General features: G+C 47.7%; 1 protein-coding gene across 2 annotated transcripts in view; it reads right to left on the bottom strand.

Annotated features, from left to right (window-relative positions):
• Fgfr1 (fibroblast growth factor receptor 1) overlaps positions 1-143 on the bottom strand; it is a 51,108-nt gene extending 50,965 nt beyond the window's left edge. For both annotated transcript variants that reach the window (XM_013521512.1, XM_013521511.1), the window contains exon 1: positions 60-143. The gene's annotated coding sequence lies outside the window, so the exon portion shown is untranslated. The remainder of the gene's footprint in view (positions 1-59) is intronic.
• Between the last annotated feature and the right edge of the window lie 21,490 nt (positions 144-21,633).

Consider the following 21,633-nt stretch of genomic DNA (forward strand, 5'->3'; position numbering starts at 1 on the left):
CAGCCCGGGGCTCCAGGCCCGGGACGCCGAGTCCGCCGGGAGCGGGGCCGCGCTCTTACCTCACTCGGCGCTGCGGTGCCGCCTCTGCAGAGCTCGCCGTGGCTCGGGCGGGTGGGCTGCTGCTCAAGTCCCTCTCTCCGGCTTGTAGTCCCCGGGCTCAATTTGGGTCCACGCCGGGTCGCGAGAGCCCCGCGGCCGGCGCTTGACTCCCGGTGGCGCTCGGTGCTCGGCGCCTCCAGCCCGGGCGGGAACAATGGAGCCAAAGCTGGTGCCCTGGAGGCGGGGCGGGGGGAGGGCGCCCGTCCGCCGCCCCGGGTCTGCGGACCTGGTGCCCCCTCTCCAGAAGCCGGCGGCGACGCCTCACGCTCCTCGCAGACCCCGCTCCATCGCCGTGCGGGGCCCGGCGCCGCGGCGCTTCCGACTGCAGCCCTGGTGCCGCGCGCCCGGCGGGGCGCCCCTCGGACCGGAGAAAAGTCTCAGTGCTCGGCTGCCGCCGCTCTTCCAGCTGCGGGGAAGGCGAGGTCGCCGCAATGCGCTAAGCACGGTCCCTCCGGCCCGGACGCTGCCGCCCGCTCCGGGCACAATCCGGATTCCTCGGCGCGCTTCGGCTGTACCAGCGTCCCAGCTCGGCTCCCGCTGCAGCTGCCGCTGCTGAGGCCCCGCGCCGGTGCCCGCAGGAGCGCTCGGAGCGCTGTGCGCCGGCCAGGCGCGAGGGCTCGCTCTCCCTCACTCCCACCCCGCGCTGGTCCCACCTCCGCCTCCTCCCCCTGCAGCTGCCTGCTGGGCCTTGTAGTCCCCGAGAAGCCAGAGTCGCCGAGCTGCCCGGCGCTCTAATTCTTCCCCGCAGTCCCTGCTCCGCGCTCCTGCCTCTCCTTCTGAACGTGGCAGGAGGGCACCGGACTGTCAGGCCGAGGGCGCAGCAGCGATTTGCAGGGTACAGTGGGGAGAGACGCTGGCCCGAGGCGGGACGCGGCAGCAGGGACTGTGTGTGCCTCTGGGAAATGATTTTCTCCCTATGAATCCCACTTTCCCCATCTGTGAAAGAGAGGGTAATCTTTACTTCACCTAGAGTCGAGGGGTAAATAAGGATTTGACACATAGTTCACACTCGATAAATACTAGCCAGTTTTATTCTTGAGTAGGTTGGCCCCTCCTCAGGCCCTTACCTTGGATCTTATCTTTCTCCAGACATAGAATTGGGGTTTGCAGTCAACCGTGCCACCCTGCCACCCTCGTCTTCCCGGGGCTGGACTCTGCGAATTCTACAGCGCCCTTCAGGGGCTCTGGGAGGCTTCAGCCCGCAGTGAATGTTTAGGAAGCAGAAAGTGGTGGGAGCAGGGCGTTTTGTGGTTTGGAAATTAATCAGAGCCTACTCAGAGCACCCCGCCCCGCGTGTCCTGTGGAAGCTTGGGAAGCCTGGCTAAGTGGCCTTTCCCCAGGTTTCGCCACTGAGAGCTGTCCGCTAGTGCTTCTGCAACCCAAATGGACATGAGTCCCTGGCGCCTTTGAAAAACACAAATTCTCAGGGCTGCTCAGAAGCCGGGAGTGGAACTGTCCCAGGAAAAAAGCCAAGAATCTGTATTTTTCTCTAAGGCTCCTCGGTGACTGTGATGTGAGGCCAGGTTGGGCATCTTGGTGGGGTGAGTAGGCCACACTAGATATTCTGGTCACCACTCATGAACTCCCCCCGAAAAAACATGGGAATAAACTTTGTGATTTTGGACAAGTCATGCATCTGACAAAATCAAACCAGAGGTATTCATGGAGAATCCTTTACAAGGTAGTCATGAAAGACTCAACAAAGTTTGAGCATCAGCACCCCCAGAGTGGTACACAAATACAAGTCACTGTGTATTCCGGCTTGGTGACTGTCGCAAGCTTGTAAACTAGCAGTCCAGGAGGCTGAGGCAGGAGGATCAGGAAGATGGCAAGTTTGAGCCCAGCTTGGGCAACCTGACAATTTTGCAAAACCCTGTCTCAGCTGGGTGTGGTGGTGCACACCTGTAATCCCAGCACCCTGGAGGCTGAGGCAGGAGGATCGCTGTGAGTTCGAGACCAGCCTGGGCTCAAGGCCAGACTGAACTGCATAGGGAGACCCTGTCTCAAAAAGACATGAAAAAAACCCTGTCTCAAAATTAGCAAAATTAAAAATGGGCTGCATAAGTAGCTCAGTGGAAAGGCCCTGTGTTCAATCCCCAGTATCCCCCCCAAAAAAGTTACTATTGTATGTAAGTTAGTGGTAGAACCACTGGAACTGGAAAAGTTGTGGAAGCTTGATTGATGGGATTGGACCACTTCCTCCAAATTTAAGAAGAGTCTCAAATAATTCTCTATTTGACCAGCAGGTGAAAGAATAGTGAATGACGTAGCATGCACTTCAGAAGTGTTTGTGAGAGGCCCTAGGTTCAATCCTCAACATTTTGAAATAAGTAAATAAATAAATCTTGGTGTGTAGCTTAGTACAAGCCTTGTTTCAATCTCCAATATTCAAAAAAACACAAAAAAACAGCCGGACATGGTGGCATATGCCTGTAATCCCAGCACTCAGGAGGCTGAGGCGGGAGGATCATCACGAGTTTGAGATCAGCCTGGGCTACAAAGTGAGCTCACGGTCAGCCTGAACTGCATAATGAGACTCTGTCTCAAAAAGACAAAAACAAAACAAACAACTATGTGTGTTGGCGCATGCCTACAACCTTAGCAGTTGAGAGGTTGAAACAGGAGGATCCTTGCAAGTTCAAGGCCAGCCTGTGGTACATGGTGAGTTCAAGGCCAGCCTGTACTACATAGCCAGACCCTGGCTCAAAAAACACAAAAGTGGGGGGCTGGGGATTTAACTCAGTGGCACAGTGCCTGCCTGGCAAGCTCAAGGTCGTGAGTCCGATTCCTGGCACCGGAAAAAAACCAAAAGAAGAAAAAAACCCACAAAAGTGGGCCGAGAAGATAGCTCAGTGGCACAAGTACCTGCCTGGCAAGCACAACGTCCTGAGTTTGATTCCCTGGTACCAAAAAAACCCAAAAACACAAAAGTGTGTTTATTGACTGGCCAAAGAGTAATAATGGTCAATAAATATTTGTTGAGCAAAAGAATAAATAAAAAACAGTAACTCATTTATGGAATAAGTGAACTCCAAGCATTGTTTATAGAGTTATCCCTTAGGAGCATATCCCACTTCCCTTCAACCCTTTGGCTCTGAATCAGGCCCCTTTTATCTTCCCATTGAAGCTACTAAACTCAAACTTTCTCCGCCCATGCCAACCTCCACAGTCCCCGGAAATCTGCTGGCTTCCTGGTGTACTCCCTAACTGGATGCATACCACAGTTTTGTTAGTTGTCCTTTTTACTCGTTGCCCTTTCTCTTCAGCTAGCTTCTAAACTGCTCTAGATGCAGGTCCCCATTTATGCTCAGGACTCTACTCAGGAGGTTTTTCACACACATATTTGTTGTTTTTGGAGTTGGGAAGTGTAACAAACCTGGGTAACAAGAGGGGATACAATCTGAAGGAACACGATTTCCAGGGCAAGCCAAAGAAAATCCAGAACTGAATGTTGATATTCAAGCATTGTTTTCTCACTGTGCTCCTAAAGGAGAGTGTATCCATATGCCCTTCCTTATCAGAATTCTTCTAAAACAGAGGGTTTCAAGGGGCTGGGGATTTAGCTCAGCGGCAAAGCACCTGCCTAGCAAGCGCAAGGTCGTGAGTTCGGTTCCTGGTACCGGAGAAAAAAAAAAAAAAAAAAAAAAAAAAAAAAGAGGGTTTCAAATCCAGCTCTGGGTACTACGGATGTGGTTCCGTGGTAGAGCACTTGCCTAGCATATGAGGCCCTAGTCCACCAATAAGGACCTCCCACCCCAAAAGCCTAAAGAGGAGGCACATTCTTACATGTCTTTGATTTAAATAGAAACAGAAACCTCTAAATTCGTGTCTGTTTGGTGTTGAGGGACATAGGCCTATTGCTGGACAAATTCCTCTAGAGATTTAGATTTAGCAAGTGGACACTTGCTAGCAACCGGCTGCCACTTGCTAGCAACCTAGGTTCTCTGAGAAATGGGAATAAAGAAGGTGAGGGACCCGTGGAACTCACGGGCCACTCATGGATCCAGCCACCACTCCTAAGTGATTGAGAGTCAGTTGCTTTTATCCTTCCAGCCACCTCCTCCTCTGTACTGATCCCCAGCCCCTGCTCTTGCTGAAATGCAAACCCTCTACTTCAGAAGGGCCCCAGAGCAGAGGAGGAAAAGTGCTCTCAGGCAGCCCTGAACTGCTCCAGGAGAGAAGGGTCAGTCTCAGCTCTGCCTGCCTCAGGCCTGCTCCCAGGAGTCCTGGCACCTTGGCTCCTTACACAGAAATGTAATCTTCCCTCTGAGATAACAAAGAGCTGGGAGGGTCAGGAGGATTTGTAGGCCCCTTGCCCTGCCATGGAGTTGTCTGAGGGGGAGACAAAGGCTCTGACGCTCAGGGACCTGATAACCAGTTGGGGGCCTGTTGCCTCCCAGATCTGTGAGAGGAGGGGGCCGTGCTGAATGAGATGGAGGGAAACAGAGCTCTCCCCAAAGCCCGGAGAGCTCTCTTTGTTTGGGGACGCTGCAGAAAAGCCTTCCCTGTTCCTCCAGCCACTGCGTTCTCAGAGTTCTTCCAGGGAGGAAGGAATTCCTTTCCTTCTCCCCATAAGCTCTCCACCTAGAGTTGCCTGCTCCCTCTTGGTTGGGTGATCCAGGCTCCTGCATGCCCACTGGGGATTAGCACTGCCCTTCCTGTCAGGACTGCAGAGTTAATGCCTCTGGACTGTGAGTGAAATGCGGGAGAGAAGCGACGTCTATCCTAGGTGAGGTTGGACTCATTATGACCCAGCCCAGGGTGCAGGAGTCCTTGCACAGTGGGAACTGCTGAGTCTTCATCCAAGAGCTGCTTTTGGGAGGGGATTCAGAGGAGGGAACTGTCTTAGCCTTCCCTACAAAGTGGGTGTTCACAGGTCCCTAGGAGCAGGTGGGCCGCCAAGCCTTTTGCCCCAGGCCCCTGGAGTTAGGGAGCAGCAGCCAGTTACCATCTGGCCACCATTTGGTGACCCCTGGCTGTTTCCAACACAGCTTCAACAAGTCAGGGAGGGAAGGTCTTGTTTGGCTTAGTGTTTTTGTAAATAATACGCACTCCCAGATTCCTACCAACTGGGATGGGGAAAGGGAACGCAACGCCCCGTCTGTCCCTGATGCTGCTGTGTCAAACAGAAACACCAAAATGACACCCAGGATTTGGAGGCAGATTTATTTACATAGACAGGCACTGATTGGGATCATTCTCAGAATATCAGGCCCCAATCTGATCTCTGGTGGTCTAGGGCTTATATGAGATAAGCAAGCAGGAAGTACAGAAGCAGAATGGCTTGTCAATTGGGGATTGGTTTATACAATGTGCATCATAGTGACCAGCTGTGTATCACAGTGACCAACCGTTTCTAAGTGACAGAAGCAACTGGAACTGGAACAGGAACTATTACCTGGGCAACTAACAAACTGAAGTATACTGGCTGGGATGGGTGGCGGGGTCCCGGTACAATGACACAGGAATTGACTGAGCACTGGGGTGAGGAAAGGCCCTTCATATATGTCAGGCATGGCTGGGCCCACAGTGGATATGAAGGTGGAAGAAACAAGGGCACAGTCTCTGGAGCTCACATCTTGTGGGGAAGCCACCCAGAGACAGCTGCAGGGTGTTCGGGGAGGGGGAATTAGGAAAAGTGAGGACTCAAGGGGAAGTGGGGCCTAAGTCTTTTTTTTTTTTTTTTTTTTTTGAGACAGGGTCTCACTATGCAGTTCAGGCTGGCCTTGAGCTCACTTTGTAGCCCAGGCTGGCCTCGAACTCCCAAGGATCCTCCTGCCTCAGCCTCCTGAGTACTGGGATAACAGGTGTAGCCACCACGCATGGCTGGGCCTAAGTCTTAAAGATGAGAAACATGTGAAAATCTGAAGACTCATCTGGGATAATGGAGGAAAGTGAGGCTGGGGAGTATATATGCAAGGGTGTGGGTGGTTAGGTGGACATTGAAGCTTCTGAATTATTTTGCTCTAAAAGAATAAATTTAGGCTCTGAGATCAGTTTTGTTGTTGTTTTGTTTTGTGTGGTGTTTTTTTTTTATTGACAGGGTCTTGCCATGTAGTTCAGACTGGCCTTGAACTCACTTTGTACCCAGCAGTGATCCTCCTGCCTCAGCCTCCCAAGTGCTGGGATTATAGGTGTGCCCCAGTCCACCTAGCCTCTTGGCTCAGTTTTGAAATCAGTTCCTGATTCTGCCACTTCTTTCTAGCTGTGAGATCTTGGGCCATTTCTTAACTCCATTTCATTTCAATGGTGAAGTATGGGTAACAATAGGAACAGTTCCACACAGCACTGTTGAAAGGGTGAAATGATGTATAGAATGCACAGGGACTACCACATTGTCGATGTTCAAGAAATAGTAGCCACCACTTTTGTTTGTTAGCCTGTATCTTTCCTTTGGCCCATACATCTCCTTTGAACCCTGTTTTCTAGGTATCTGTGTGACTGTACTGCTTCTACCCCTTCTCTGGATTTTGTATTCCCCAATATCAGTACAGAAAAGGTATGTTTTTCATACTAATTGCCCCACGTCCTTGCTGCACCCCACGATAAGCAGCCCTTTTTGTTATGCTTTTACTGGGTAACAAGGTCTAAGACCCTAAGAACATATATGGAGAAGCTCAGGAGACTGATAGACCCTCACCAAATCCTTAGACTGCGGCCCCTGCTTGAGGTGTCAGACTTGCTGCAGAATTGTAACTGTAAGCAAGCTAGCCTTTTGCCTCTGCTTTCCTTCAGGGTCCCTCAAACTTTCTTCCCTTCCTGAGCCCAACTTACAAACATCTCCCAGTTAAAGTCCCTCTGCTAAGGGCTGGAGCTGACAGGCAAAGGAGGTAGTGGAATGATAAGCAATTTGCATTTCTGGGGATTCCTTGGGAGTGCAGGACTCAGTGTCTTGGTCATCAGCCTAGAGACAAAGATCAAAGTTCAGGGTTAGGGGCCAGGGATATAGCTCAGCAGCACAGCACCTGCCTGGCAAGCGTAGGGTCCTGAGTTTGATTCCTAGTACAAAAAAAAGTTCAGGGTTAGACTTGCATCCTTGAGGACTGAACTTTGAAATGCAGTCCACCCAGGGGTATACTAACAAAGTCCCAGATGACTTTTCCTCTACCACCTTGATCAAGAACTTCTGGAGATACTGGAGAGGAACAGAGATGGAGAAACTTTCAGAGACTAAATGTGCAAACTGCAACCTAAACCTACTTATTTATCACAAGATTCCAACACTATAATTAAACCTGAACATTGAGAGTTTAGTTTAGAAAAAAGCAATGCATACATTAAAAGCAAAACACACTAACAGAACTTTCAATCATATAAACAGCCTGCTTTGTCACAAGTGCCATAGGTTCACCACCACTGGGGTAGGGTCAGAGGGGAAGAGACTTAAAAATAGAGAGTTCTATTTAGATTTAACAAAACATATAGATGAATTTTTAAAAACTGGAAGATAATGTTGTCAATAGGGAAGTGAGCACTCAACATCACTGGTGGGAGAGTTGATTAGATAACCTATTTGGGGCCATTTGTTAATATGTTTAGCATTTACTGGGTACATATATTTTATATTCTTAGACTCAACAATTTTCTATGAGTTTATTTTACAAATATCTTTGCATGTATATGGAATGATTGTATATACTATACATGTACAACTATCTGTGTACCCCTAATCTTTTTACACAAGCGATCTGTTACATACACAATGCCAAGCTTCTTGTTTTTTCACCTATATGTTAGTACATAATGATCTTTCTTATTCTTCTTAACAGATATCCATTTTTTTTTTGTTTTGTGTTTTAGATAGGGTCTTGCTGTGTAGTCCAGGTTGTCCTCAAACTCATGTCGATCTTCCTGCTTCAGTTTCCTGAGTACTGGGATTACAGGTGTGGGCCTGGCACAAATGTGCAATTTTGCAGTTATGGATATCTGTGATTTATTTCACCATGTCATCTGGAAGTAATGGGCATGTACTTTTCACACACAAAGAACGCTATGGCAGTTACATATACAGTACCTAAGTGTCCAAAGAGGATTAGTCTCAGAGCCTCATTTATACCAAAACACCACAAAGCTAAGGATGCTCAATTCCCTAATATGAAATGGCATAATATTTACATTAACCTATACACATCTTATCTACTTTATTTATTTATATATTTGTTTATTTATTTTTGTCTTTTTGAGACAGAGTCTTGCTATGCAGTTCAGGCTGGCCTTGAACTCACTTTGTAGCCCAGGCTAGCATTGAACTCGCAACGATCTTCCTGCCTCAGCCTCCCGAGTGCTGGGATTACAGGCGTGTGCCACCATGCCCTACTCTATCTACTTTATTTTATTTTTTTTGGTTTTTCTCCGGTACAGGGAACCAAACTCACGACCTTGTGCTTGCCAGGCAGGCGCTTTGCTGCTGAGCTAAATCCCCAGCTCCCCTGCTCTATCTACTTTAAACTGTCTCTAGATTACTGATAATACCTGATGCAATGTAAACACAATGAAAATAGTTGTTATGCTGTTTTCTTTAAGGGGTAATGACAAGAAAAAGTGTTTACATGTTCAGTATAAACCAAAACATTTTTTTCTTTTTGTTTTGAGATAGGGTTTCACTCTGCCGTTCAGGCTGGCCTTAAACTTGCGTTGTAGCCCAGACTAGCCTCAGACTCAAAGCGATCCTCCTATCTAGGCCTCCCAAGTGCTGGGATTACAGGCATGTGTCAACATCCCTGTAGATATAGACAAAATTTGCCAATATAGACAAAATTTTTATGCTTTTTAGCCATTTTTACTTAGAAATGTAATGTGTAGTAGGACTCCACAGGAAGCAGGGAAGCCCATACAACCATTTCCTCAGGTCAGCCTCCCAGGGAGGAAGAAGGTGAGCAAGATTGGAGCTTTTATCTGACAGAGAAACAAGGAATCTGTATCCCAAACCCCAAGGAGCATGTCTTTGGTGTTAGCGTCTGACCCGGTGCCTGAGACAGAGCTATGAATCAAAGACCCTGCTTATGGAACTGCCCTAACACATGGGAAAACTGACCTTTGCAATTTATTTAATCTTCATTTCTCCATCTAGTCTGTGTTCTTCTCCTGGAACTCCTAGTAACCTTATATTAGAGTTTTGGATGTATTTTCCAAATCCCCATTTCTCTCCTTACTAGAACCGTCTCTGCCTCTTTGCTCAGATTTTGAGAAATTCCTTTCCTCAGAGGGCCAGAGAGTAAATGGTTTACTCCCTACTGGGCTATGGGGTCCACCCTCAAGATTTTTACCTTTAAAAAAAAAAAAATTATTTTGCATTTGCAGTGCTAGCGATTGGACACAGGGCCTTTTCTTCTCACACACTAGAAAAGGACTCTACTATGGAGCTACATCCCCAGCCACCCTACAAAAGAGCTCCTTATTTGAAAAGGAGAAAGTAACTAGTGGAAGCTGAGCTTCTGATGTCTCTGATGACCAAGGACACCCTGGGGCTCAGGACAGCTGGGGGCGCTGCTATCTGTCCTGAAACGTGGCATCCTCTATCTCAGGGCGCCCTCCTTGAGGTTTGCACCAGCCAGTACAACAGAGCCCTTCCTGCAGGGCGCTGCTATCTGTCTTGAGACGTGGCATCCTCTATCTCAGGGCCCCCTCCTTGAGGTTTGCACCAGCCAGTACAACAGAGCCCTTCCTGCAGTGCCCTGTGATGTATGGCTTTTATCTTATTTCACTTTTTGCAGGGCCTTACACATGCTAGGCAAGCGCCATAGCAGTCAGCCACATCCCAGGCCCCTGAACCTGGTTTCATTCTGCAGCTGAAGGAGTCTGTGGGCATTTTTTTGCCAAGTCAGCTGAGGGGGATTTCTTAGTCCTGTCCAGAAAAGCAATGTTGGACGGGTGTTAAGTCCTCTTGGATCTTCCAGGAAGTCTCTTGCTAAGGTCAGCTAGAAGCCAACATGTCGATACTGTCTTCCTAAGTCCACTTGCTTGGCTCTGATAGGGCTCTAAGCATGTGAAAACTGTGTAAACAGTGGTATTAGATTTGATCTCTCTGCTTAAGTCTTTTGTGTTTATACTTTGCTCTGACACCACAATAGCTAATAGTTAGTGGATGTTTATCATGAGCTGAAAGAACTGCTAAATGCCTCTACATGCATTATTTCACTGAAATCCCGTAACAGCGGGATGGACACTATCATCAGCCCCCATTGTACGGGGGAGAACGCTGAGGCTTGCAGAGGCTGTATAATCCTACAACTGGCAAGTTCCTGAAGGAAGCTTGCGCTTGTGGCAGGGCGGACTCCAGAGCCTTTGTTGCTGGCTGCGTCACTCAGGGCAAGGGGCTGTTCTTGATTACAGTGTCCAAAGAAGGGAGTTTAAAACTACTCTTTCTTTAAAAATTCAATTATTTTATTTTATTTTGTATTAGTCCATGTTTGCAGTACATAATGATCACAGTCCTCGCTGGAAGTTGATACGTGTACATACCACATTTAGAAAAAAACAAAACAAAACACGTTTTAAATCTTTTTTTAACCTCCTTCCCTTCCCCACCCTTCCCCCTTCCTCCATCTCTTGGTCCTCTTTCCATTTGCAAAAGATCTATCTTTCTATTTCCTGTTAACTTTTATTTTGCTTAAAAATTCAATCATTAAAAAAGAAACTTTCAACCCCACCAAACAGAACGATTAACATTTTTGAGTGCACTTGGTACTAATCTGCTTGAATCTACACTAGCATAGTTTTTCTAAAACAGGTTTGCTTTGTAGGACTTGGTGACTCTGTGTGTGAGCGTGTGAGAGTGTGTGTGTGTGTGTGTGTGTGTGTGTATGAGTGTGTATGTGTATGTGGGAGTGGGGAGTGGGAAAAAACGCTGAAATCTGATACCTGTGAGCCCAAATCTCAGTGTCACCTTTAGGGTGTCACTAGTTTTCTGAATCACCAGGACTGTTCTGTTCAAGTTCTCCCAGTCTCCTTGGAGGTGTTGTTCAGGAATTATGAGTTCCTGTGGAACAGGGGCTGGGGGAAATGTGGAAGGCATTTTTAAGGAGACTCAGCCAGCCAGTGCAGAAACCATATTTTAAGAAAGACGTATCTCTGTTATGAATAGGTCCACAGAGAATTGAGATGGAAAAAAATCTTTCAAGTCCAATGTACTTTCTGCTAGGCATGTTCCAAGTTTATTCTTCATTTTTATTTTTTCCATGCTCTCTACTTGCTTATAATTCCATCTCCTGTCTTTCAAAATTTTGAGTCTCAGAAGAGCAAGGAACTGTATTCTGATTAAAGAAGTGATTTTGTTCATTGTCAGTTTAGCCTCATCAGAAACTTTGACTATAAAGTTTCCTGACCTCTATAAAGGATCCCAGGGCAGGGGGTAGAGTTCAGAGGCTGAACAGTCCCTTAGTAGGCAAGAGACCCTGGGATCATCCAGCACCCTGAACCCCTGCCCCCAAAAAGAGATATCTCCCTTCCCCAACCTTCCCCAGGGTAGACTGTTGGGTCATTAGTTGCCCAAACTAGAGCTGAGTTAAAAGCATGATTCAAAACCAAGGTTTTAAATGAAGTAAACATTATTCAAACAGTCAGGGAGAAAGTTTGTTAGGGCAAAATGTTGACTATAGAAGTGAGGAAAGGGAAGAATCCAGGAAGAAAAATACTCAGTACTTATTTATTTATGGTACTGGGAATCAAACTCACGACCTTGCGCTTGCCAGGCAAGCACTGTGCTGCTGAGCTGTATCCCTATCCCAGTACATCTTTTTTTTGCTAGAGATTGAACACAGGGCTTTAGCACTGAGGCACATCTCTAGCCCCCTCCCAACCTTTTTTTATTTTTTTATTTTGAGGCAAGTTGTTGCTAAGCTGCCCAGGCTGAGCTCAAACTTGCAGTCTTCCTGATTCAGCCTCCCAGAGTGCTGGGATTACAGGTGTATCCCATCGTGCCTGGCTTCCAACACATCTTTGTCTCTCATTTGTCACCACTCATGTCCTTCAGTCAGGAGGGTCCTATGGGCAGCAGCAGCAGCAGCAGCAGCAACAGCCTGGCAATCAACTTGGAAGCCTCAAAGTCCTGTCTTAATGACTTAGTGGAGCCCGGGGCAGACTTACTCATGTGCTGGGTTCTGGGGCTTCTTCCTTCCTGCATTTATATGGAAGCCCAGGGAAGGGAGCCAGGACATTCGACGATGTTTGTTTCTACAGATACTCCACTCTCTGTTTTTTCTTCCAGATTAGATTAAAATGTATTGGTGGCAGCAAAAACAGAGCATTGATGACAAGTAGAGACTTGCTGAGGACCACACTGGGACCATCTGCACATGGATGGCCTTGTTCCCAGGACATGTGGTGTGGCCCAGTGTGACAGCAGGTGCTGGTCCCTGGGCTACTGCGTAGGGGTGCCTTTCCTACTCTTTCTTTTCTGGGGTCTGCTGCAGGTGGCCTTTTGTGTAAATCTGCGAGCCCACCGGAGGGTCTGAATGAGACCTTCTCCTGGCCTATCCTGAAATCAAGGCTGCCCAGAGGACCCCTCCGGACGTTGCCTCACTGACTTCCTGGTGTTCTCTGGGATTAGGTAAGTGTTGGTCTGTCCAGCACATGATTTTCTTTTCTTCTCCTTTAGGTGCCTTGGCAAGTTGAGCAGCCATCTGGGCCACGGTCTCTTCAACTGTACATTGTATATAAGAATTTAGGGTTTTGACTCTACAATGGTGAAAAACCATACACAGTCAGCAGACGCTGCCTTCAGAGTTTGAATTTTGATGTTTTCCAGGCTAGCAATAGACAGTAAGCTATTGTCCAGTGATCCTGGGTCACTCTGAGATCACAGGTGAGCCAGTGACGCCTTGCAGTGTCCTGTGCCACCAAGTGAGGATATTTGATAGGTTAGGCGTGCTCCATTTCAGCTTATGATATTTTCTATTTATGATGGGTTTTTCAGGACACAACTCCATGGCAACTGCATATGGTTGTGAGGATGGATGAAACCTCTCCTTCAAGAGACCTGAGCATGGCACTGGCATCTTGTAGGGTGTGTTACCTGCCATTGGCCTTCCCAGAGCTGTTGTATGTGGTTCCTGGAGTCCCCAGTGGGCAAGGAGGCCTGCGTTGTGCTTTGGCTTACCATTTGGATAGCTGGCTTGGGATCAGGCTGCCACTCCACAGAGCCACTCAGAAGCAGTCTCAGAGTGTGAGCCCTGTTGGGAATAAAGATGCAATGTTGGGAATAAAGATGGGATGGGGGCCTTCGTCTACCTCATGCGTCACCATGAGGAGCTTCCTCTGCTCTAACCCTCTGTGATTTGCCTGTACCCAGCTTTCATATAGACAGATGGGAACATAAGGCGAACAATCAAGGAGGAGGAAATGGGTGATTCTCAATTCCTTTTGCTCAATAACCCCCTTGGCAACCTCTGACTCTCTTTCTTTTATTTAATTAAGTAATTAACTTATCTATTCATTTATTTAACTATTTTTGAGGCAATGTCTTGCTGTGTAGCTCAGGCTGGCCTTGGAATCATTATGTAATCCAGACTGGCCTCAAACTCACAGCAATCCTCCTGCCTCAGCCTCCCAGAGTTGCAGAAATGGCACCACCACACCCAGTCCCACAATACATCTGCTGAGTCAGACCTTTCCAATCCTTCTTCATGGCAGAAAAAAGAGTCATTTTGCTCATGCCTTGGGAATTTTAAAATAACTTAAGGGGAATGGCAGCATATACATTTAAGTGGCATTAATTTATTAGGTGCTTTTTATTTTCAATCACTGAGACTTGCTAACTCCCCTCACTCCCAGTATGGTTTAAAAAACAGCTTCTTGAGATGAGGACAGCTGGGCAGAGAAAGATGGCTCACTTGGGGAGGAAGAGTTGTATAGCTATGGAATCCAGGGGTGGGATGACCATGTGGCATGAGGGAAGGGTGATTTTGTGTCCAAGAAAGACCAGAAATAAGGGATGTGGAGGTTGGGTATGGGGACACATGCCTGTAATCCAAGCACTCAGGAGGCTGACCCATGAGCATCGCTGCAAGTTCGAGGCCAACTCAGGCTACATAGTGAGTTCAAGGCCAGCCTGATCTACATAGAGAAACCTGTCTGAAAAAAGGCGGGAGTATAGAGGAGAAGAAAGAGTTCCAAAGGGGGTAGGGGAATTAAAGTGGATGAAAGACAAAAAGGCAAAGACAACCAGAGGGAGAGAAAGGCAGTGATACTGATGAGGGGAGATTGCCATTCAGCTTGTTGCTGCTGAGAAGAGAGAGACCTATTCAGGGACCCCCTGTGCTTGGCCACTGTGGGACTCAGAGGGGACTCATTAGGGCCTGTCACAGGGGCCACACTGTCTCCGGACAACAGTTCCGACAGACACTCCCACTGCGGCCAGTGCGGCTGGTGCAGCTGTCTGTTTGCAGGGCCCAGGCTCTCGGGCTGGGTGGGGAGCTGCTCTGCAAGTTGTTTCTGTGACCACAGTGACAGTTCCAGGGAAGAGCATCCACTCCCAAGCTCCTGGCTGATCTGGTGCAAAGTTCCAGAATCTGTAGCTTCCTTGAGTGGGTTCTAGTCAAAGCATCCCAAGCCAGTGGCTTTTGCTGGTAAAGACTAGAATGGCTGGGCCTGACAGTACAGGCTTGAAACTCAGCGCATATTAACTGAGTGACTTTTTGTACAAATATGTGTTGAGAGGGGCTGGGGATTTAGCTCAGCGGCAAAGCGCCTGCCTGGCAAGCGCAAGGTCGTGAGTTTGGTTCCTGGTACCGGACAAAAACCAAAAAAAAAAAAAACCAAATATGTGGTGAGGGTGTCCACAGGAAGCGAGACCCAGGTCTGCGCCCTGTGATTTAGTGACTGTAGCAGCAGGAGAAAGGGGGCATCTGCCAGCTCCCTGAGTCCTGCCAGCTCCTTCACGGCACTATAAGCCTCTAGACAAAGTTCCTGTGCTCCTCAGGATATGGGTGGCATGCTGGCTCAGAAGAGGAGGCGTGCCTCGATTGCAGGTGCATGGGCCCCCCACTCAGGGTGTAGTGCTCACTATTCTCCAGGCTCCGCCACACTCCAGGTTCCGGAAAGCACCCGGCACGGTGCCACCCTCACTGCGTGGAAGCCCAGATTTAGGAAGTTTGTCTAGCTGGGGTTTGAGTGCTGGGGACCTCTGGTGCTAGCCCACTCCTCTGGCATCATCTCTTATTTCACAGATTCTCAGTTGGCTGCCCACAGGGCTGACGTTTTCAGGGGTCTGCAGTGCAGTGAGAAAGTCAGTCAGGTAGCCAGTATGTTCCACATGGCTGTATGTAAGATTATGCCTCATCTCCTTTTTGCTTTTTCAGTCTTAAAATGTCTTTTCTTTTTTAGCCTGACAGTGATGTTGATTTTTTAAATGCTTTTCTTTCCTTTCTTTTCTTTTCTTTTTTTTTTTTTTTGTTTGTTTTTTTGAGACAGGGTCTCACTATGTAGTTCAAGCTGGCCTCAAATGCACTACATAGTCCAGGTGTGTGTCACCTCATCTGGCCAAAATGCTCTTTTTTTTGTAGAATAAAATGTTAGTCCCTACTGGCATGATGGCACACACCTGTAATCCCAGCACCTGGGATGCTGAGGTAGGGGGACTGAGAGTTAAAGTCCAGCCTGACTGTTGTAGTCAGGGCTTACAAGGGAAGCAACTTAATACAGGACTCAAAATTTATAGGATTATTTTTAATAGTTGCCCGAAGAGTCAAGTACAAAACAGTGCAGGAAATCTGTCCACACACTAAAGACCCAAAGAATCCAGCGATAGGACTGGATCCCACGGCAACGTTCTGCAGGGGTCCAGCTGAAGACCTAGAGCCCATGACAATGTCCCCCACGAGTCCAGAGCCCACAACAATGTCTCATGCAGGCCTGTTTCACGGATCTGCCCTGGGAAGACCCAAAGGTCAGTAGTGGAAGCTAGAAAGGCTGTGCCAGTGGGCTGAGGGATCTGCACCGGAGCCAGGAAGCAAAGCTTAAAGTAAGGACCAGAGCTCCCCCAAAAGGTACCACAGCCATCCTCAGCGACAATGAGGTCCTGAGCTCCTACAACAATGAGAACAGCCAAGCTCATGTCAGGAAAACCAGCGCAACAAGCTTCTCCAGGAGAACCAACAGCCCCTCTCTTCCTCTCCAATTTTCCCTTTTATGTTGGCAACAATCCTCAGGTGGGCCCTCCATATCGAGCACCATGCTGATTCAGTTCAGCTGGACATTACAAGCTGCCCACCAGTTGTCAGTCCACCACAGCAACCTAGCAAGACTCTGGGGTATGTAACAGTGCTGGAGTATTGGCCCCCTCTGCATAAGGCCCTGGGTTCAATCCAGCATGAAAGAAAGAAAATAAAGAGAAAAAGAAAACAAAGTGGGGAGAAAAAAAGAAAATGAACAAGAAAAAGACTTCTAAATGTTTAGTAAATTGGACGAGACTGGCCTAAAATTTAGGAATCATTGGTCAAATCCAATCCCTTCCTGAAGTAAAAGAGGAAACTGAGGCTCAGCAAGCTTGGGGGACTTGTCCAAGGTCGTAGGACAGGCTAAGCAGCTTCAGCTTCTATTTTCTTTGAGTTTCCTGTGATGGGGCTACTGTGCAACCGAGTCCATGAAATGCTGCAGACACTCCAGAGTCCCTCTTAGTGAACAACCTCCCACAGCCAAATCTCTGTGTGTGGGGCTGGGGATTTAGCTCAGAGGCACAGTGCCTGCCTGGCAAGTGGAATGTCATGAGTTCGATTCCCAGTACCAGAAGAAAAAACAAAACAAAACAACAAATCTCTGTGTGTCTCTGTCTCTGTCTGCATTAGAGCCTCAGCCCCGCCAGCTAAGCAGCACCAGCTCTGCATTTCCTCCCTTGCTTAGTCTTCTATGAATGACACACCTGGATAGGTGTGTCCCCATTTTGAGCCAGAACGCAGCCCGTATTCCTCTTCTGGACAGCTAAGTGTTGGCCTCCTCTGCAAAGTCACCCCTAAAACACGGGAATGATACTCAAGCCCAGCAGGGGTCCCCAGGTCTGACCTGCATTAGATGTGCTTTGTGCCATGTGCTGGCTCATAAATTTTGTGTTTAACTGGCTTAGCTTAGTGCTTACCTGATCTAAATTAAACTTCCGGAGAGAGAAAACCCTTTCTTCTCTTTGTTCTGTAACTCCCCACCCCTTTGGAGCCATTATCTCTAACAGCACAGTTGACTCCACGAGTCTGGACTTCCACGCCAGGAGGTAGCAGAGGCAGGTAGGACAGACACCTTTTTAAAAGCAGAACTGGGGCTTGAACCTAGGGCCTTACACACGCTAGGCAAGAACTCTGCCTCTGAATTGTATCTTCAACCCTGGAGGGAAAGATGCTTAAGGTCAAATGTAAGATGACTAAGGAGAGCTCAGCCCTGGCAAATCCCAGAACTTGATGCTGTCCCATTCTTCAGTTCTAAGACAGGATTGTATTGAGAAGGACCTAGGTTCTGACACTTCTGGACAAAGAGGAAATAGTTTGACACCCTTCTACTCTCCCTAAGTCAAAGAAAACTTGTAGAAAGTAGAGAAGGTTCCTTTCTATTCTGGAAACTTCACAGCTTCTTCTCTCTGGTAGACTACTTGATTTGGGAGAGATTCATGTAGCCTTCCAGTCCCTAGGCACAAACAGTGATCATGTTCCTCCCCCCGCTGCATTGTTACTGTCTGGGAAGACAGGCTGCCAGCTCTGTGTTTACCATCCCCACCAGGAGGGTGGGGCTCAGACTAAAACAGGGGCTATATTTTGCCTTGGACACACACAGGCACACACACACACACACACACACACACACACAGAGAGAGAGAGAAAAAGAGCACAGAGTGCTTCCTGCTCTCAGGCCATGTTCCTGGCCAGCTCAAAATGAGCCCAGTTTTTGGATCAATGAAGACTGAAGATCATTCAGTTTGAAATGGGCCCATTCAGGCCATTTTGCTGGAACCAGTGGTACCACCCTACTCCACTGAGAGATTCTGCAAGAAGAGGGTTTTTTTCTATGTTTCAGAATGGAAGGGAAGGAGAAGAAACAACATTCCACGCGGAGGAAGCCTAGTTATATATCAGTGAAGCCTTTAATTATGTGGGAGCCAGAAGGCACAGCATTCTGGTCAGAAGTTAGGGTCTGAAGGCTCATGCTTCTCCTGTCAGTTGTCTGAACTGCAAGAGAATAGCAAGGAGGGCTCCTCCGCCACTCCAACCCAACACATAAATCCCATTCCAGATGCGTTTATCCTTGGTTTAGTCCTAAAGGACAATTGTCTGGACTTACAGAAATGAAAAACAAACAGTGGTGGCTTATTTCTCTAATCACAGCACTCTGGAGGGAGGGGCAGGAGGATTCTAGGTCAGTGAGATCCTGTCTCAAAAAACAAGAACAAAGCAAAATAAACCCTCCAAAACTTACAGGACTGTTTTCAGTTCCTTTGCCATCCTACTTGTCTGCCTCTGGTCTCACCTAAATAGAAAGCCCCAATTTCCTCATTTAAACACAAGAATCGCTGGGGGTGGTGGCACATGCCTGTAATCCCAGTACTCGGGAGGCTGAGACAGGAGGATTGTTGCGAGTTCAAGACCAGCCTGGGCTACAAAGTGAGCTTAAGGCCAGCCTGAACTGCAGAGCGAGACCCTGTCTTAAAAAAAGACAAAACAAAACAAAACAACTGGGCTACAAAGTGAGCTTAAGGCCAGCCTGAACTGCAGAGCGAGACCCTGTCTTAAAAAAAGACCAAAAAAAAAAAAAAAAACCAAAACAAACCAAAACAAAAAAAAGCAAAAAAACCCCACAGGAATCATTATTTCTGCTATTTCTTAAAAGCTTTCAGTAAGGATTTAACACTGCCCTTAGACCAGGATGGCTTGGTTAATATTTGATGATGAAGAAGTAGATAGAAGTGTTAGAAAACACTGTGTAAACTGCAGCTTGCTTCCTGAGTAAGGGCTGCAGCGGCAAAATTCTTGGCCTGGGAGGCTTTGAGGAGAGCTCTCTATTGTCTCACAGGGCTAGAAGCCAAAAGTCCAAGATCTGAGTGCTGGCAGCAGTGGGTTCTGCAGTCACTCTTCCTGGGTCTGCAGGTGGGATGGCCTCTTGCTCTGTCCTCATGCAGTTTCCCGAGGCCCATGTCCTCTGTGCCCCAATCTCTCCTTTTTTTTTTTTTTCCCACTCTCTCCTTATAAGAACACTAACAGCAGAACACCAAATTGAGTTAGGTCCACCCGGGAGACCTCATTTCACCTTAATTGCCCTTCCCTCCTCCTTCTCCTCTTCTTCCCCTTCCTTTCTCTCTCTCTGTCTCTCTGTCTCTCGGTCTCTGTCTCTCTCTCTCCCTCTCTCCTTCCTTTCTGTCATACCAGGGATTGAATCTAGGTCCTTTGCACTGAGCTATGTCCCCAGTGTTTTAAAATTTTTAAAATTTTGAGTCAGGGTCTTGTTAAATTGCTAAGTAGCCCAGGGTGGGCTCAAAATTGTGATTGCCCTGCCTGAGCCTCCCAGAGTGCTGAGATTGCAGGGGTGGACCGCCATACCTGGCTCGATCTGTTTTCTTTATGCGCATCTCAGGTATCTTGTTATAGTGATGAAAAGCTGACTAGAAGAGGAAGTCATAGAAGAGGAAACACAAATGGCCAATAAACATAAGAAGGTACGTTCAATGTCACCCGAACCAGAGAAATGTAAAATATTACATCATTTTACACCCACGAGATTGATAAAAACTTAAAATCCATCAATATGTAGCATTAGCAAAAATGTGAAAAGACAAAAGCCCTCCGTGCTGCCAGGGGAAACACTGCAGAAGTGGTCAGGAGCCAGAGATGGTGTCACCTGCTGGCCCAGCAGCTCCACCACCTGACCCAGGCCTGGAAACTTTCACACCTGTGTGCCAGGGCATGGGCATTAAGTTGTTCACTGCAGCCAGGACAGGAGATGTTCATTGCCAGGCAAATGGATAAATAAAATGGGCAGTCATTCACTGTTGGGTAACAATGAAAATACGGAAATTACAATCACCACTGTTAGCATGGAACTTAGAACTACGGTAAGAGAAACCAGCTAGCCACACGCAGTTCGTGTTTGTGTATATGTGTGTGGTAGCAGGGACTGAACCCAAAGTCTTTACCCTGACCTATACTCCCAACTGATTTCTTATTTTGAGACAGAGTCTCACTAAGTTGCTAAATTGTCCAAGTCAGGCTTGAATTTGTAATCCTCCTGCCTCAGCCGCCCAGAGTGCTGGGATTACAGGTATGTACCATCACACCCAGCTATGAAAAGTTTCTAAAAGTTCAAAAGGTTACTATAAAAAATTGTTTTCTGAAGGCAAGTGCTCTTTTCAGATTTTTGTACATCACTTAATTACAGAGATGACTGATACTTCCATTGTGCAGAGAGAGATTAGACATGACACCAAAACCAAGCAAAACACATGTATACATATATATATATTCTACTTTTCTTTTTTAAACAAATGATATCATTGCTGCAGACTCTTTTTAAACAACATTGTCATGAGATGGTAAAGGGTCAGGGTTAGTAGAAAGTCTGAGAAAGGAAGAAAGACTAGTGTGTCTATCTAGCAGTTGGGATTTAAAAAAAAAATCAAAGACTTGTCACTGAGCAGTAAAGGGGCTCTGGAAAGCAGCGACTCCGTGAGGGAGCCAAAGCTGATGGGACAGGGGATGTGGACCGGGGATTTGAAGCCCAGGGGGTGGGTGGGCTGTCATCGCCTGCTTGGAGCAACTAAAGGATCCAGCAAGCAAATCTGTCTTCCTGATAATGAGACCCAAAGTCACAAGAGTCTCAGATGAATGACACAGACATGAAGTAGCAAAGACAGGGAGGGTGCCCATGATCCAATGAAAGCAGAAGATGAGCGCACCAACAGACAGTCAAGCATCAGTGTCAAATCTGTGTCAAGTGCGTGAGAGAGGCAAGATGGACAGAGAGCAGGCGAGGCGGGAAGGAAGCCAGGAGTAGCTGCCACGTGGAGTGGAGGCCCGGCCCACGGCCCTCTAAGGTGCATGTTGGTGAGGACAACTATGGAAGGGTGCATTCAGACAGGGCTAACCTACAGAGCCACCGGTGTTTGGGCTGATCTGGGAAGACTTCCCAGAGGAGATGTTTTCCAGGCAGCTGGGAGGAGCTGAAGGAGCAGGCTGGTGAACAGACTGAGGGCTGGAGTTCCCAGCACGGTGCCAGTGCGCACTGGCAAAGCTCCGCAGGAGCACTTGGTTACCATCCTTCTGTTGTGTCTTTCACTCCTTTCTGTTTCCTTAACGATAGAAGAATCTGGTGTGAGTGTTCGGTGTAGGATAAGCTGGAAGGGAGCAGGTAGGCACAAACATGCAAATGAAGGCTGTTGGGTTTTTGGTGACGCAGGTGAGAGGAAGGTGTTGAGCACCAGAAGAATCCTTCCAGGCAGAACAGGAAGCAGTGTGGCACGGAGCATAGTGCCCCAGCTGCTGCCCTAGCTTGCATCTTTTTTTTTTTGGGATACTGGGAATCAAACTCAGGACCTTGCTCTCCTAGCTTGCATCTTAACTTGGTGTGTGT

The sequence above is a fragment of the Chinchilla lanigera genome, unplaced genomic scaffold, assembly GCF_000276665.1.
Source record: "Chinchilla lanigera isolate Chin_1 unplaced genomic scaffold, ChiLan1.0 scaffold00062, whole genome shotgun sequence".
Classification (NCBI taxonomy): domain Eukaryota; kingdom Metazoa; phylum Chordata; class Mammalia; order Rodentia; family Chinchillidae; genus Chinchilla; species Chinchilla lanigera.